This window comes from Hyla sarda, chromosome 1, assembly GCF_029499605.1.
Source record: "Hyla sarda isolate aHylSar1 chromosome 1, aHylSar1.hap1, whole genome shotgun sequence".
In the NCBI taxonomy this organism is placed as follows: Eukaryota; Metazoa; Chordata; class Amphibia; order Anura; family Hylidae; genus Hyla; species Hyla sarda.
The window spans coordinates 612,665,831-612,679,181 of record NC_079189.1 but is presented as its reverse complement, the minus strand read 5'-3'; the positions used below and the strand labels follow the sequence as shown (position 1 = coordinate 612,679,181).

The 13,351-nt window shown below is 45.3% G+C and overlaps 1 protein-coding gene and 1 long non-coding RNA gene across 2 annotated transcripts in view; one reads left to right on the top strand and one right to left on the bottom strand.

The window, feature by feature from the left end:
• LOC130298857 (uncharacterized) overlaps window positions 1-6,423 on the bottom strand; it is an 85,255-nt gene extending 78,832 nt beyond the window's left edge. The window contains exon 1 of the long non-coding RNA XR_008850149.1: window positions 6,291-6,423. This is a non-coding gene — a long non-coding RNA (uncharacterized LOC130298857). The remainder of the gene's footprint in view (window positions 1-6,290) is intronic.
• The window catches only part of LOC130306975 (oocyte zinc finger protein XlCOF7.1-like), a 308,614-nt gene that overhangs the window by 127,150 nt on the left and 168,113 nt on the right, over window positions 1-13,351 (top strand). The gene's annotated exons all lie outside the window — the stretch shown is intronic.

Here is a 13,351-nt window from a genome sequence, read left to right as displayed (position 1 = left end):
ACAGGTCTCCTTTACCTCCAAGATCAGAGACCGAAAGTCTTCCTTTGTAAGCTTTTGGGAAAGTAGTTGGCCCCAGTCAGGTAGCACAGGAGAAGGGCCCAAAGCAGTCCAGGTCGGAATCAGAGATCATAACCCATGCTGTGGTTGCCATAGCGGGGAGGACAGAGGACCCCTTCTGCAAGGGGACACCCTCTTCAGGAGCAAAGGTCGTGCCCCAACATTCAGCTTACCCCTATCAGCTACCCTCTGTTGCTTAGACAGGCAGATGCAGGGGTCACCATGGTAGGACAGGCAACTGGAGGGGAGATGGAAACACATAGGTGTTGGTGAGGGCCCATTGCAGGGACTGGAACGGGAGTCAGAGGAGGCGGGGTCAATACTTGCTGAGGTTGGCGGACTACAAGTCCCAGGATGGCTAATGGAGATACAAGAGTCACTCACCAACACTGTGGATGCTCCCAGAGTATGAGACAGTTCTGGTGATGGAAAAGATGGCGGCCGCAGAGGTGAGGATGGGAAAGGAAGTCCTTGAGGAACTTGAAGCAGCCCGATCCAGCAGCCGGCCGATCTCACTAACATGTTGTGTTCCCCAATTTTTTTTCTCATACTGTCATTTTTTTATCTATTGGGGACAATTACATTTTGCAGGTTCATAGACCTGCGAAATGTAACCCCAGGCTAAGCTGGGAGATGATCACCCAATACAGGGTCATCCTTTAAAATGGAGTAATATTTTCCATGGATTCGCTTGATATCGTTCGCAGCACAATTAAAATTAGTCATGAAATTATTGGTGTCATTTCTGTTGTCTCTTCCGATCCGAGCAGTATGTTGTCCACATGAGCGGGAGTTGCTGGTTCAGCTGACACATTGTTGGCTGTTGCCGCACATGCCTCTCGGACTCTCCGATTACCCCCAATAGTATGGATGTATCTTATTCTGAAGTTTCTACTGTTGAGGAAAATAGTAGTTCTATCCTTACGGAACATGATGTATCTATACCAACTATGGTTAATAACACTACTGAAAATAGCTCTGATTCTATTCATTTTCTGTACCCCTGTCCTGTAATTGTCAGCACTTCATCAAATCCAAGAGAGCGTGCGACCTACTATCGCATCACCCAATATTTCCAACCTGTCCAAGGGAAATCAGTAATAAGAAAATTCACTTTAGAGGCTGAAAAAAAACGCAGAACAAGTAGGTCCCAGTCCAGACTTAAAAAAAAACCAACAACAACCTAATCTAGTTTTTAATGCGGTAAATAACACTTCTGTAATTAAAGGAGTACTCCGGCGCACACTTTTTTCATGTTATCCCGTCCGGGCTGCAAAATAAAAGAAAACGCACTTTATCTTACCTGCCAACGAGCCCCCGGAGCTCCGGTACAGGTGTTCGGTCCCCGGGCTGTATTCTTCTTACTTCCGGTTAGCCCGGCACGTCACACGGAGCTTCAGCCTATCACTGGCCGAGGCGGGACATCACTGCGGCTGGTGATAGGCTGAAGCTCCGTGTGACGTGCCGGGCTAACCGGAAGTAAGAAGAATACAGCCCAGGGACCGAACACCTGTACCGGTTAGCCCGGCACGTCACACGGAGCTTCAGCGCAATCTTGCATTCGGCACCCACCTCTTTGAGCTGCACGCCACGCTGCCAGCTCACAAACTGCCGGGTGCCGACCACGGGGCCTGAGTATCGTGACATCGCAAGTCTATGGGAGGGGGCGGGGCGGCACCCAGCAGTTTGTGAGCTGGCAGCACGGCGTGCAGCTCAGAGAGGTGGGTGCCGAATGCAAGATTGCGGGGGTCCTCAACAGCGGGACCCCCGCGGTCAGACATCTTATAAGATGTCTTAGGGCCAGAGTACCCCTTTAAAGATTTGCAAAATAATTCTAAAATAATTGTCCACCCCGCTGACAAGGAGGGCGGTGTTGCAATTTTGAAAAGGGCATTTCCGTAGGGCTCTCCTGCAGGGCTTACCCCATGTCATCTCATATAAATTGTGTTTATATGTATTTAATGTATAGGTAATATAAATGTATAGGACCTTCCCAGGTCATGTGATCTACAGTGTGAATGTACAGATGTTTAAGGACCTTACTGGGTCATGTGGTGTACCCAGAGTTCACTGGGTTCAGGACCTACAGGTTTTCTGGCCAATGAGCTTAGTCCAGCCTCCTTAAAGGGGTAGTCCAGTGGTGAAAAACTTATCCCCTATCCTAAGGATAGGGGATAAGTTTGAGATCGCGGGGGGTCCGACCGGTGGGGCCCCCTACGATCTCTCTGTACGGGGGCCAGGCTCTCCGGCCAGATATCGGGTGTCGACCCCCGCACGAAGCGGCGGCTGACATGCCCCTTCAATACATCGCTATGGCAGAGCCGGAGATTGCCGAAGACAGCGCTCCGGCTCTGCCATAGAGTTGTATTGAGGGGGCGTGTCGGCCGCCGCTTCGTGCGGGGGTCGACACGCCCCCTTCGCGCGGGCTGCCAGGGCCCCGTACAGGAGATCGCGGGGGGGGGGGGGGGGGATAGGGGATAAGTTGTTCACCACTTGTTCACTACTGGACTACTCCTTTAATATATAAGGGGCTGTAGTCATTAAATTCACTCTCTTATCTTCTGGATTCAAGCCAAACACAATTTCAGCACAAATCTCAATTCATCTAGGCCAAAGCCTGAAAGAACCAGCAGCCACTAAAACCGTGAGTTACAAAGCTCTATCTACAAATCCTGTGTGACTACTATCCTATAATTAGTAGCACAGTGGCCTGCACAAAGCTCATTACCGCTAGTCTCAGCAAAGCCTGTGAGGAACCTGCATCCCGGTTACCTCTAAAGAGACTACATAATTGTAAAGACTGTTGCATACAAGTTCAAGTAAAGTTATCCAGTTATTTCCTAAAATCTGCTGTGGACATTCCGTTTATTATCCCTGACAGTTGGCGGCAGGACCTTTAATACTAAGCAAACCTCACCCTGGCGTCACGACAATTAAGGGTTAATACCACCAGACCCTGTACTACCATTGCAACACCCCTACACTACAACTCTCCTGGTTCACCACAAAACTAATCAAGAGTGCTCTAGATTTATCATTGTGGAACAAAAAGGAACGAGATTTTTTGTTAATTAAAAATGATTGATCACTGATTTTTTATTATTTACCAAAATTGCACAAGTCTTTAATCCACCAGGTCGCCCTATTATTTCTGGTGTGGGGTCACTTATTAGTAATTTATCACACTATATTGATTTGTTTTTATTACCTTCCTATCTCAAAGATTCTACACAGTTGATTAGAATTTAGTAGTGTCACCTTCCCACCTGATCAAAGACACTTTTTCTAAGGATATTCATTTTTCTTCTGTTCAGGCGACAGTTTTGATTAACCCCTTAAGGACGCAGGGTTTTTCCGTTTTTTCGCATTTTAATTTTTTCCTCCTCACCTTCTAAAAATCATAACTCTTTCAATTTTGTACCTAAAATCCCATATGATGGCTTATTTTTTGCGCCACCAATTCTACTTTGCAGTGACATCAGTCATTTTATCAAAATATCCACGGCGAAACAGGAAAAAAAAATTAATTGTGCGACAAAATTGAAGAAAAAATGACTTTTTGTAACTTTGGGGGGCTTCCGTTTCTACGCAGTGCATATTTCGGTAAAAATGACACCTTCTCTTTATTCTGTAGGTCCATACGGCTAAAATGATTCCCTACTTATATAGGTTTGATTTTGTCGTAATCATAACTACATGCCGGAAAATTTATAGGTTTAAAATTGTCATCTTCTGACCCCCATAACTTTTTTTATTTTTCTGCAAACGGGTCAATATGAGGGCTCATTTTTTGCGCCGTGATCTAAAGTTTTTATCGGTACCATTTTTGTATTGATCGGACTTTTTGATTGCTTTTTTAATTTTTTTATGATATAAAAAGTGACCCAAAATACGCTAAATACGCTAAATTTTTTTGCGCGTACGCCATTGACCGTGCGGTTTAATTAACGATATATTTTTATAGTGGCTATTACAGTGCACACACTGATCTGCTACGCGGGGGACCCCCACAATCTAGCCTGCAGCACCCACCTGTAAGTACTGCCGGAAGCGCTGGAGGCTCCAAGTCTTATGCCTCCCAACCACGAGGACGCCTGTGACGTCACGCCCCGCCCCCTCAATGCAAGTCTATGGGAGGGGGCGTGATGACCCCTCCCATAGACTTGCATTGAGGGGACGGGGCATGACGTCATGATACTTCATCCCCGTGGTCGGGAGGCATAAGACTGAGAGCCTCCAGCACTTCCGGCAGTACTTACAGGTGCGTGCTGCATGCTGGATTGTGGGGGTCCCCAGCATCGGGACCCCCCCTGCGATCAGACATCTTATCCCCTATCCTTCGGATAAGGAATAAGATGTCTTGGGGTCGTAGTATATACACTAGCTGTAAACATACCGCAGTAGGTGTAATGATTGTTGTTTCCTCCATCAGTGAATCAGGTGCACCACTGCTGGAGGACAATGATTCCTCATGGTTTTCTGTAATTAGGTACGAGAAAATGATTTTGATAAAAATGCAAAAAAATTTTTAAATGCCCTGGTCTATTTTTTAAAATACCATGTTTATTTATCAATGTTCAAACTGATGAAATACACCCCCCTCCCCCCCCCCAAACCAATATAATTGATAAGTGCTCTCATACCCCACCAAAAAGCTTGAAGGGGTATTCCGGGCAAAAACATTTTATCCCCTATCAAAAAGATAGGGTCCCGCTGCTGGGACCCCTGCGATCTCCCTGTAGCACCCACATTCTATGCGGGGCTGCGTCTCTAGTTTTGGAAACCTCCTGGTTTCCGGGACTGGGGACGTGACGTCACGCCACGCCCCCTCCATTCATGTCTATGGGAGGGGGCTTGATGGCCATCACGCTCCCTCCCATAGACATGAATGGAGGGGGCGTGACATTACATCACGTTTCCAGTCCAGGAAACCCGGAGGTTTCCGAAACTTGAGATGCAGCACCTGCATAGAATGCGGGTGCTGCAGGGAGAACGCAGGGGGTCCCAGCAGTGGGCCCCCAGCGATCAGACATTTTATACCCTATCCTTTGGATAGGGGATAAAATGTTTTTGCCCGGAATACCCCTTTAAGCCATACAGGGGAGAACATCCTCCCTCCCTCTGCTACACACAACATAGAGAAGGTCAGTGTGAGATGAGCTATGATTGTCTACTGCTGTGCCCCAAACTCAACCATGAATTTATCTTTAATTTTTTTAGTCTACAAAATATGGTGGCTATTTAGGCCAACCTGTCCAGAGGAAAAGTTGGTGAGTTGCCCATAGCAACCAATGAGATCACTTCTTGCTCTTCGGAAAAGGCTTATGAAAAATGAAAGCAGTGATCTGATTGGTTGCTATGGGAAACACAACAACTTTGCCTATGGACAGATATCGAAACATCTCCCCCTTATGTATTCTAACAGCCTTAAAGGGGTACTCCGCTGCTTAGCATTTGGAGCAAACTGTTCCCGGGAGCTCGTTACCTCATAGCCACGCCCCCTCAATGCAAGTCTATGGGAGGGGGCGTGACAGACATCACGCCCCCTCCCATAGACTTGCATTGAGGGGGCGGGGCTATGATGTCACGAGCTGCCTGCTCCAGAGTTCGGAACAGTTTGTTCCAAAGGCTGAGCAGCGGCGTACCCCTTTAAGATCAATAATTCCAAAGGTTTGTTATTTTTAAAGGCAAATTTATAAAGACAGTCGATGTTGTCAATAGCAACACAGGCTTTGCAAAAAGTCAAGAAACACGTCTATATTCCAAATTACCTGACCTAAGTAATGTTGTCCAAACCATACATGTCAAAACACCTGTAATGACCCCCTTTAAAGGGGTACTCCGGCCCGAAGACATCTTATCCCCTATCCAAAAGGATAAAATGCCGGACCGCGGGGGTCCCGCTGCTGGGGACCCCCGCAATCTTGCATTCGGCACCCACCTCTTTGAGCTCACAAACTGCCGGGTGCCGACCACGGGGCCGGAGTATCGTGACGTCACAACTCCGCCCCAGTGTGATGTCAAAGCCCGCCCCCCGCTATGCAAGTCTATGGGTGGGGGCGTGACGGCTCTGTGGAAGATCAATACATTTCTGTCCCCTCAGTTTTGTCACATCCACAGAAAGGTACCCTTCTGTGAATCCTTGCGCGTTGTGGCGGAGTCTTTCCCCATACATGTAGATATCATAAGGAACATCCCTACTTTCTAAAAGTAAAGTATAACTACCTTCTCACCTGATAAAAGTAGGTGCCTCTTCAGCCCCCACGGCAGGTCTGTTCTGTCTGCGCTCATTGATCTCATTGGTTACTATGGGCAACTCACCAACTTTTCCACTGGACAGGTTGGCCTAAATAGTCACCATAAGGGAGATTTATCAAAACCTGTGCAAAGGAAAAGTTGCCCAGTTGCCCTTAGCAACCAATCAGATCGCTTCTTTCACTTTGCAGAGGCCTTGTTAAAAATGAAAGAAGCGAGCTGATTGGTTGCTATGGGACACTGGGCAACTTTTCCTTTGCACTGGTTTTGATAAATCTCCCCCCATATTTCGTAGACTAAATAAAGATAAATCCATGGTTGAGTTTGGGGCACAGCAGTAGACAATCATAGCTCATCTCACACTGACCTTCTCTATGCTGCGTGTAGCAGAGTGAGGGAGGATGTTCTCCCCTGTATGGCTTAAAGGACATCTTCAGAGTAATTAACACTTATCCCCTATCCACAGGATAGGGGATAAGTATTTGATCGCGGGGGTCTGACGGCTAAGACCCCCTGTGCTATGCCGTGGCTCTCCCGTGCAAGGGGCGTGCCAGCCGCAGTATGACGTTGCGGCCGGCACGCCCCCTCCATACATCTCTATGGGAGAGGCGGGGAGGCAGACGCTACGCGCCTTAGCGCTCACTATGAGCGCTAATGGCGGTGCCCCGTTATGGAGATCGAGGGGGGTCCCAGCGGTCGGACCCCCGCGATCAAACACTTATCCCCTATCTTGTAGATAGGGGATAAGTGTATATTGTGCTGCAGTTGTCCTTTAAAGGTGTATTCCGGGCAAAAACATTTTATCCCCTATCCAAAGGATAGGGGATAAGATGTCTGATCGCACTCTGGCCCTTACTGGCACGTAACTTACTAGGTCTGCGCATGCGCAGTTAGACTAGGTCGCAGCTGAAAATGGTACAGGCGTATTGCTTGCTATTAGGACGTGTGATCATTTTTAACACAAGGCTACAATCTAAGTTGAAGCAACTATTTTAAACACAAACATGTCGGCAAAATTTACCTAATTGGGACATTAAAGGGGTACTCCGATGGAAATTTTATATGAACTGGTGCCAGAACGTTAAACAGATTTGTAAATGACTTCTATTAAAAAAATCTTTACCCTTCCTGTACTTTTTAGCTGTATGCTACAGAGGAAATTCTTTTCTTTTTGAATTTCTTTTTTCTCTTGTCCACGGTGCTCTCTGCTGACACCTCTGTCCGTATCAGGAACTGTCCAGAGCAGGAGGAAATCCCCATTGCAAACCTATGCTGCTCTGGACAGCTCCTGACACGGACAGAGGTGTCAGCAGAGAGCACTGTGGACAAGACAAAAAAAAAAATATTCAAAAAGAAATGAATTTTCTCTGTAGCATACAGCTGCTAAAAAGTACTGGAAGTACCTTTGAAGTGGCTTCACACTACGTTTGTAGTGTAAGGCTGCCGGATACAGTTGTGTGGAGCGAAAAACGCACACTCCCGTAAGGCTGCATTCACACCACATTTTTTACATACGGGGCAAACCTGGCACTCCCGTACCCCAGCCGGATCAGCCCATGACTCCATTTACTTTAATGATCCGACCGGAGTCAAACAGTGACTTCAGTCGGCTCATTTTTGCCCCGTATGCGTTTTTCACACGGGCATAAAACCGTGGTATACCACGTTTATAGGTCCGGTTAGAGAACCGTATATGGGCAAAAATGATCTGAACTGGGTCAGCATTTTACTAGGGTCGGATCATTTAAACTAATGGGGTTTGTGCAGGATCCGGATGGGATACGGGAGTAGGCGGTTTTCGCTCACCGCAACCGTATCCGGCAGCCGTAGAGTGAAATGGCGGTGGGAACCATAATCAGATCACTTCTGCAATTCATTTTGTAATTTCTCAAACAGGGTCTTGGGTTATGTTTCGTTATCCCCCTATCTGTTGCACAGAATGGCCTGGCTGAAGTCCAAAATAACGAAATGAAGTCGGGAGTGCTGAGGTGAGGGGGGGGGGGGGGGGTAGGGGGGGGGAGAGAGCCTTAGTAAATCACATGTTATCTCACAACGAACTGCTGTAGGATGTGTGTAGCAGAGTGAGTAAGGGAGTTCTCACATATCTCCTATTTTAAAGGGGTACTCCGGTGGAAAACTTTTTTTTTTTTATCAACTGGTGCTAGAAAGTTAAACCGATTTGTAAATTACTTCTATTAAAAAATCTTAATCCTTCCAGTACTTATTAGCTGCTAAATACTACAGAGGAAATTCTTTTCTTTTTGGAACACAGAACTCTCTGCTGACATCATGAACACAGAACTCTCTGCTGACATCACGAGCACAGTGCTCTCTGCTGACACCTCTGTCCATTTTAGGAACTGTCCAGAGCAGCATATGTTTGCTATGGGGATTTTCTCCTACTCTGGACAGTTCTTAAAATGGACAGAGATGTCAGCAGCGAGCACTGTGCTTGTGATGTCAGCAGAGAGCACTGCGTTCCAACAAGAAAATAATTTCCTCTGTAGAATTCAGCAGCTAATAAGTACTGGAAGGATTAAGATTTTTTTTAAATAGAAGTAATTTACAAATCTGTTTAACTTTCTGGCTCCAGTTGATTACAAAAAAAATATAATAATAATGTTTTTCAGCGGAGTACCCCTTTAAGATTATTGTCACGCCTGTTGAGGACTCAAGTCCTGCAGGAACGCATGGGAAACGATTTCCACCATTTTTTACGCAGCATGAACAATGAGGGAGATTGTCAAAACATGTCTATAGGAAAAGTTTGCCAGTTTCCCATTGCAAAATTTAGATCGCTTCTTTCTGTTATAACAAGACCTCAGCAAAATGAACGTATCCATTTCCTTAGACCTTTGGATAGGGGATAAGATGTCTTGGGGCCGGAGTACCCCTTTAATTCCCCATGTGAGCAGTCTGTGTAATGTAAAACTGACCTGCTTTTAGCTGGTCGATTTTTCGACGTATAAACCCGACGAGTTTTGGTGGGCTTGGATAGTAAATATGTCGGGTTTCGGGAAAAATGGAAAATCACGCCCCTTTTTCGGGTTTTGTAGCGGAAAAGTTGGGCAAGGTGCAAAATAAGGGTGCAGGATGGCGCAAGATGTCTGCGACATGTCTCAGACATACTGCGCCTAAAAACAAAGAAAAAAAGCAGACTAAACTAGATCGGGAAACGTTTAGTAAATGAGGCCCAATGTGTTTTTGTTTAAAGGGGTACTCCGGATAGGGGATAAGATGTCTGACCGCAGGGATCCCGCCACTGGGGACCCCTGCAATCTTGCATTCGGCACCCACCTCTTTGAGCTGCACGCCGTGCTGCCAGCTCACAAACTACCGGGTGCTGACCACGACTCCGCCCCCGTGTGACGTCATGCCCCGCCCCCGCTATGCAAGTCTATCCCGAATAGCTGTAGGACGCGAAGAGGGTCCCCTTACCTGTCTCCTGGTGTCCAATCGCCAAATGACTGCACAGTTCCTGAGATCCAGGCATGAGCAGTCAAGCGGTGGAATCATTGATCAATGGTTTCCTATGAGAAACCATTGATCAATGTAAAAGATTAGTGTGTGCAGTGTTATAGTCTCCTATGGGATAACAATGATCAGTATAAGAGATCAGTGTATGCAGTGTTGATGGCGTACGCGCAAAAAAAATTCCAAAGTACAAAACAGCGTACTTTTGGTAATTTTTTTACATCAGGAAAAAAATGAATAAAAAGCGATCAAAAAGTCAGATCAATAAAAAAAAATGGTACAATTAAAAACTTCAGATCACAGCGCAAAAAATTAGCCCTCATACTGTCCCGTACACGAAAATAAAAAAGTTATAGGGGTCAGAAGATGACAATTTTAAACGTATACATTTTCCTGCATGTAGTTATGATTTTTTCCAGAAGTACGACAAAATCAAACCTATATAAGTAGGGGATCATTTTAATCGTATGGACCTACAGAATAATGATAAGGTGTCATTTTTACCAAAAGATGTACTGCGTAGAAACGGAAGCCCCCAAAATTTACAAAATGTCATTTTTCCTTTTTATTTTGTCGCACAATGATTTTTATTTTCCGTTTCGCTGTGGATTTTTGGGTAAAATGACTGACGTCATTACAAAGTAGAATTGGTGGCACAAAAAATAAGCCATCATATGGATTTTTAGGTGGAAAATTTAAAGGGTTATCATTAAAATGTAAGGAGGAAAAAAGGAAAGTGCAAAAACTTAAAAATTCTATGTCCTTAAGGGGTTAAAAAATGACAGTTTGAGTAACACAACTGATACAAGAAGTGCCGTCAAGAAGGGAACCTTCCCATGCAACAAAACTAGGTGTAAATGTAGCTCTATAATCGGGTGTGCTAACTATTCTTTTATTTCCAATATTTCCCAAAAATGTTTTATTCTATTAATGTTTTTAGTAACTTTGACAGTATGTATGCAGTCTTCAATACGTGGGCCGCACCGTTCAGACGGCACGGTCCCGCATCAATAAGCACAGGTCAAGTGTGAAAAACCGTTACATGCTACACAGCGTGTCCCGCCATTTATCACTTAAACTTTTATATGTATTTATCATTAAAACTACACCTTCTTATGTACCTAATAGATTCAAAAAATTGATCAATAGAGAATCTTTTTGGATATTTACACTTGAAACACTCTTTCCGAGCGGTTTAAATGAGACCATTGAAAACGCACGTTAGCATGTGACGGTTCTTGTGCTGTATCGATGTTGAAACGCTGTGGATTTCATGTATTTTAACATTTTTGTATTTATATGCTTTTTTGTATTGTCTATATACTTTTGTATGTCTATGTAAGGGTTAATGGTGTCATATAAATACCACTGACCTCCCTTGTTCCCAATATGCCTGATGAAGCGGAATACCGCGAAATGATGCGTTATGGGTAATAAATCCTTTTAAAAGGGGTACTCCAGCCCTAAGACATCTTATTCTCTATGCAAAGGATAGGGGATAAGATTCCTGATCGCGGGGGTCCCGCCGCTGGGGACCCCCGTGATCTTTCACGCTGCACCCCGTTAGAATCAGTCTCCGGAGAAAACATCGCTCTGGGTCTGATGAATCACGATCACGGAGCCGGAGTATCGTGACATCACGGCTCTAACCTGTGTGACGTCATGCTCCGCCCTCTCAAAGCAAGACTATCGGAGGGTGTGTTGCAGCCACCACGTCCCCTCTCCCATAGGCTTCTACTGCATCAAAATCTACTGTAAAACAAAAAATATATATATATTTGTGGGGTGAAATTGAAAAAAACTAATTTGTAACTTTTGGGGGGCTTCCTTTCTACGCAGTACACTTTTTGGTAAAAGTAACACCTGATCTTTATTCTGTAGGTCCATACGGTTACAAGGATACCCAATTTATGTAGGTTTTATTTTACTACTTTAAATAAATACTAACTACATGTACCAAAATTAGTATGTTTAAAATTGTCATCTTCTGACCCCTATAACTTTAGCAACCGGGACCCAATGGGTTTAACCTGTTCACCACTTGTGACAACGGTTTAAACCCCGTTAACAGGACAAGGGCGTACATGTACGCCCTTGGTTCTTAAGCACCAGGGCTCAAAGGTGTACCTGTACGCTCTTGGTCCTGGTAGGGCTAAACCCAGGTAGAAATACTCTATGTTTGATTAAACCCAGAAAATACACGTATCTGAGCTTTAGATGGCTATGCCGCATTTACAATACTTATAATACGTATTTATGGTAAAATACAGGTCAGCACACATGCTTTGCTCAGTTTTCTAGGTATTTGTGATGTGATAGCTTTTATGGGCGTGTTCACTGCTGGCTGGGATTTGCAGTGCACCAACTGGACACAGCACTGCAGGTGACAGGACGTCATTGTCTTAGGTCAGCCCAATGGTTAATTTCTTACTAAGCTTCCTTTTGTCTTTATAGAATTTGGTAAAGGCTTTCTGGGATCAGTAGTCCTTGCTCTCTATCTTTCTCTTTAAATTGGCAGCTGCAGCGCAGTATATGGGGCTTTATTAGCCTCTTAAACCCACCCCTGAGCTGTGCCCTATTGGCCTGGGAGCTGTATGACACATGAATGCGAGTAAGGATTGAAAAACCTGGGGTCATGTGATAGTTACGAGGTATTCTGGGCTACCCTGATGTCATCTCACTGCCCCAGTATACATCCTTCTTTCATTAAGTGCTAAAGCACCATGTGTTCCTCATCCCTTTTGCTATTGTTATCGCCATTGCCAGGTTAGCATGTGACAATGGTTATAAGCTTGGTGAGCAGATGCCACCCTAAGTTCAGCTACTATGGTAAATAAGGGGATGAAGCGAGATTTTTGTCTTCATATTAAACTTCTACTGGATATCCATAATGAGATAACACATAGTCACCTATGATCCAGGACCATGGCTCTATAGGAATCTGTGAGAAATAGCACTAATCTAGACATATACTGAGAGGGTCTGGAACTGATAATTAAAGGGGGATTCTAGGGGTTACCTCTTATGGCTATGTATACTGTGGCTGTAGTAATACAGAATAAACTCCTATACTTACCTTCCTTGCTCCTCTTTGTTGTTCTGAACTCGCCCGCTCCCTGCACAGCACTTACTTTTGTCAGAACATTGGAGCGAACTAGCCTGGAGGGACACATACTGATATATTTTATATTTTTTAACCCCTTAAGGACTCAGACCATTTTCACCTTAACCCCTTAAGGACTCATGACGTTCTCATACGTCTTCATTTCCGAGTCCTTAAGGACTCATGACTTATGAGAACCTCATGAGCTTTCCCGGCTTACCACAGCCATCTGGAGGGGAGCCAGTGCCCGATGCCTGCTGAAATCGTTCAGCAGGCATCGCGGCATATCGCCCAGGGGGGTCATGATGACAATTCAGCCCAGCGATCTGCGGTGGATTCCGGGTCAATCGGGTCTCCAGTGACCCGGAATTACTGGCTGATCGGGGCCGTCTCTGACGGCCCCGAACAGCCATAGACAGCAGGGGTGAGGTGGCACTGGTGTCACCTCACGATCGCCCTGAT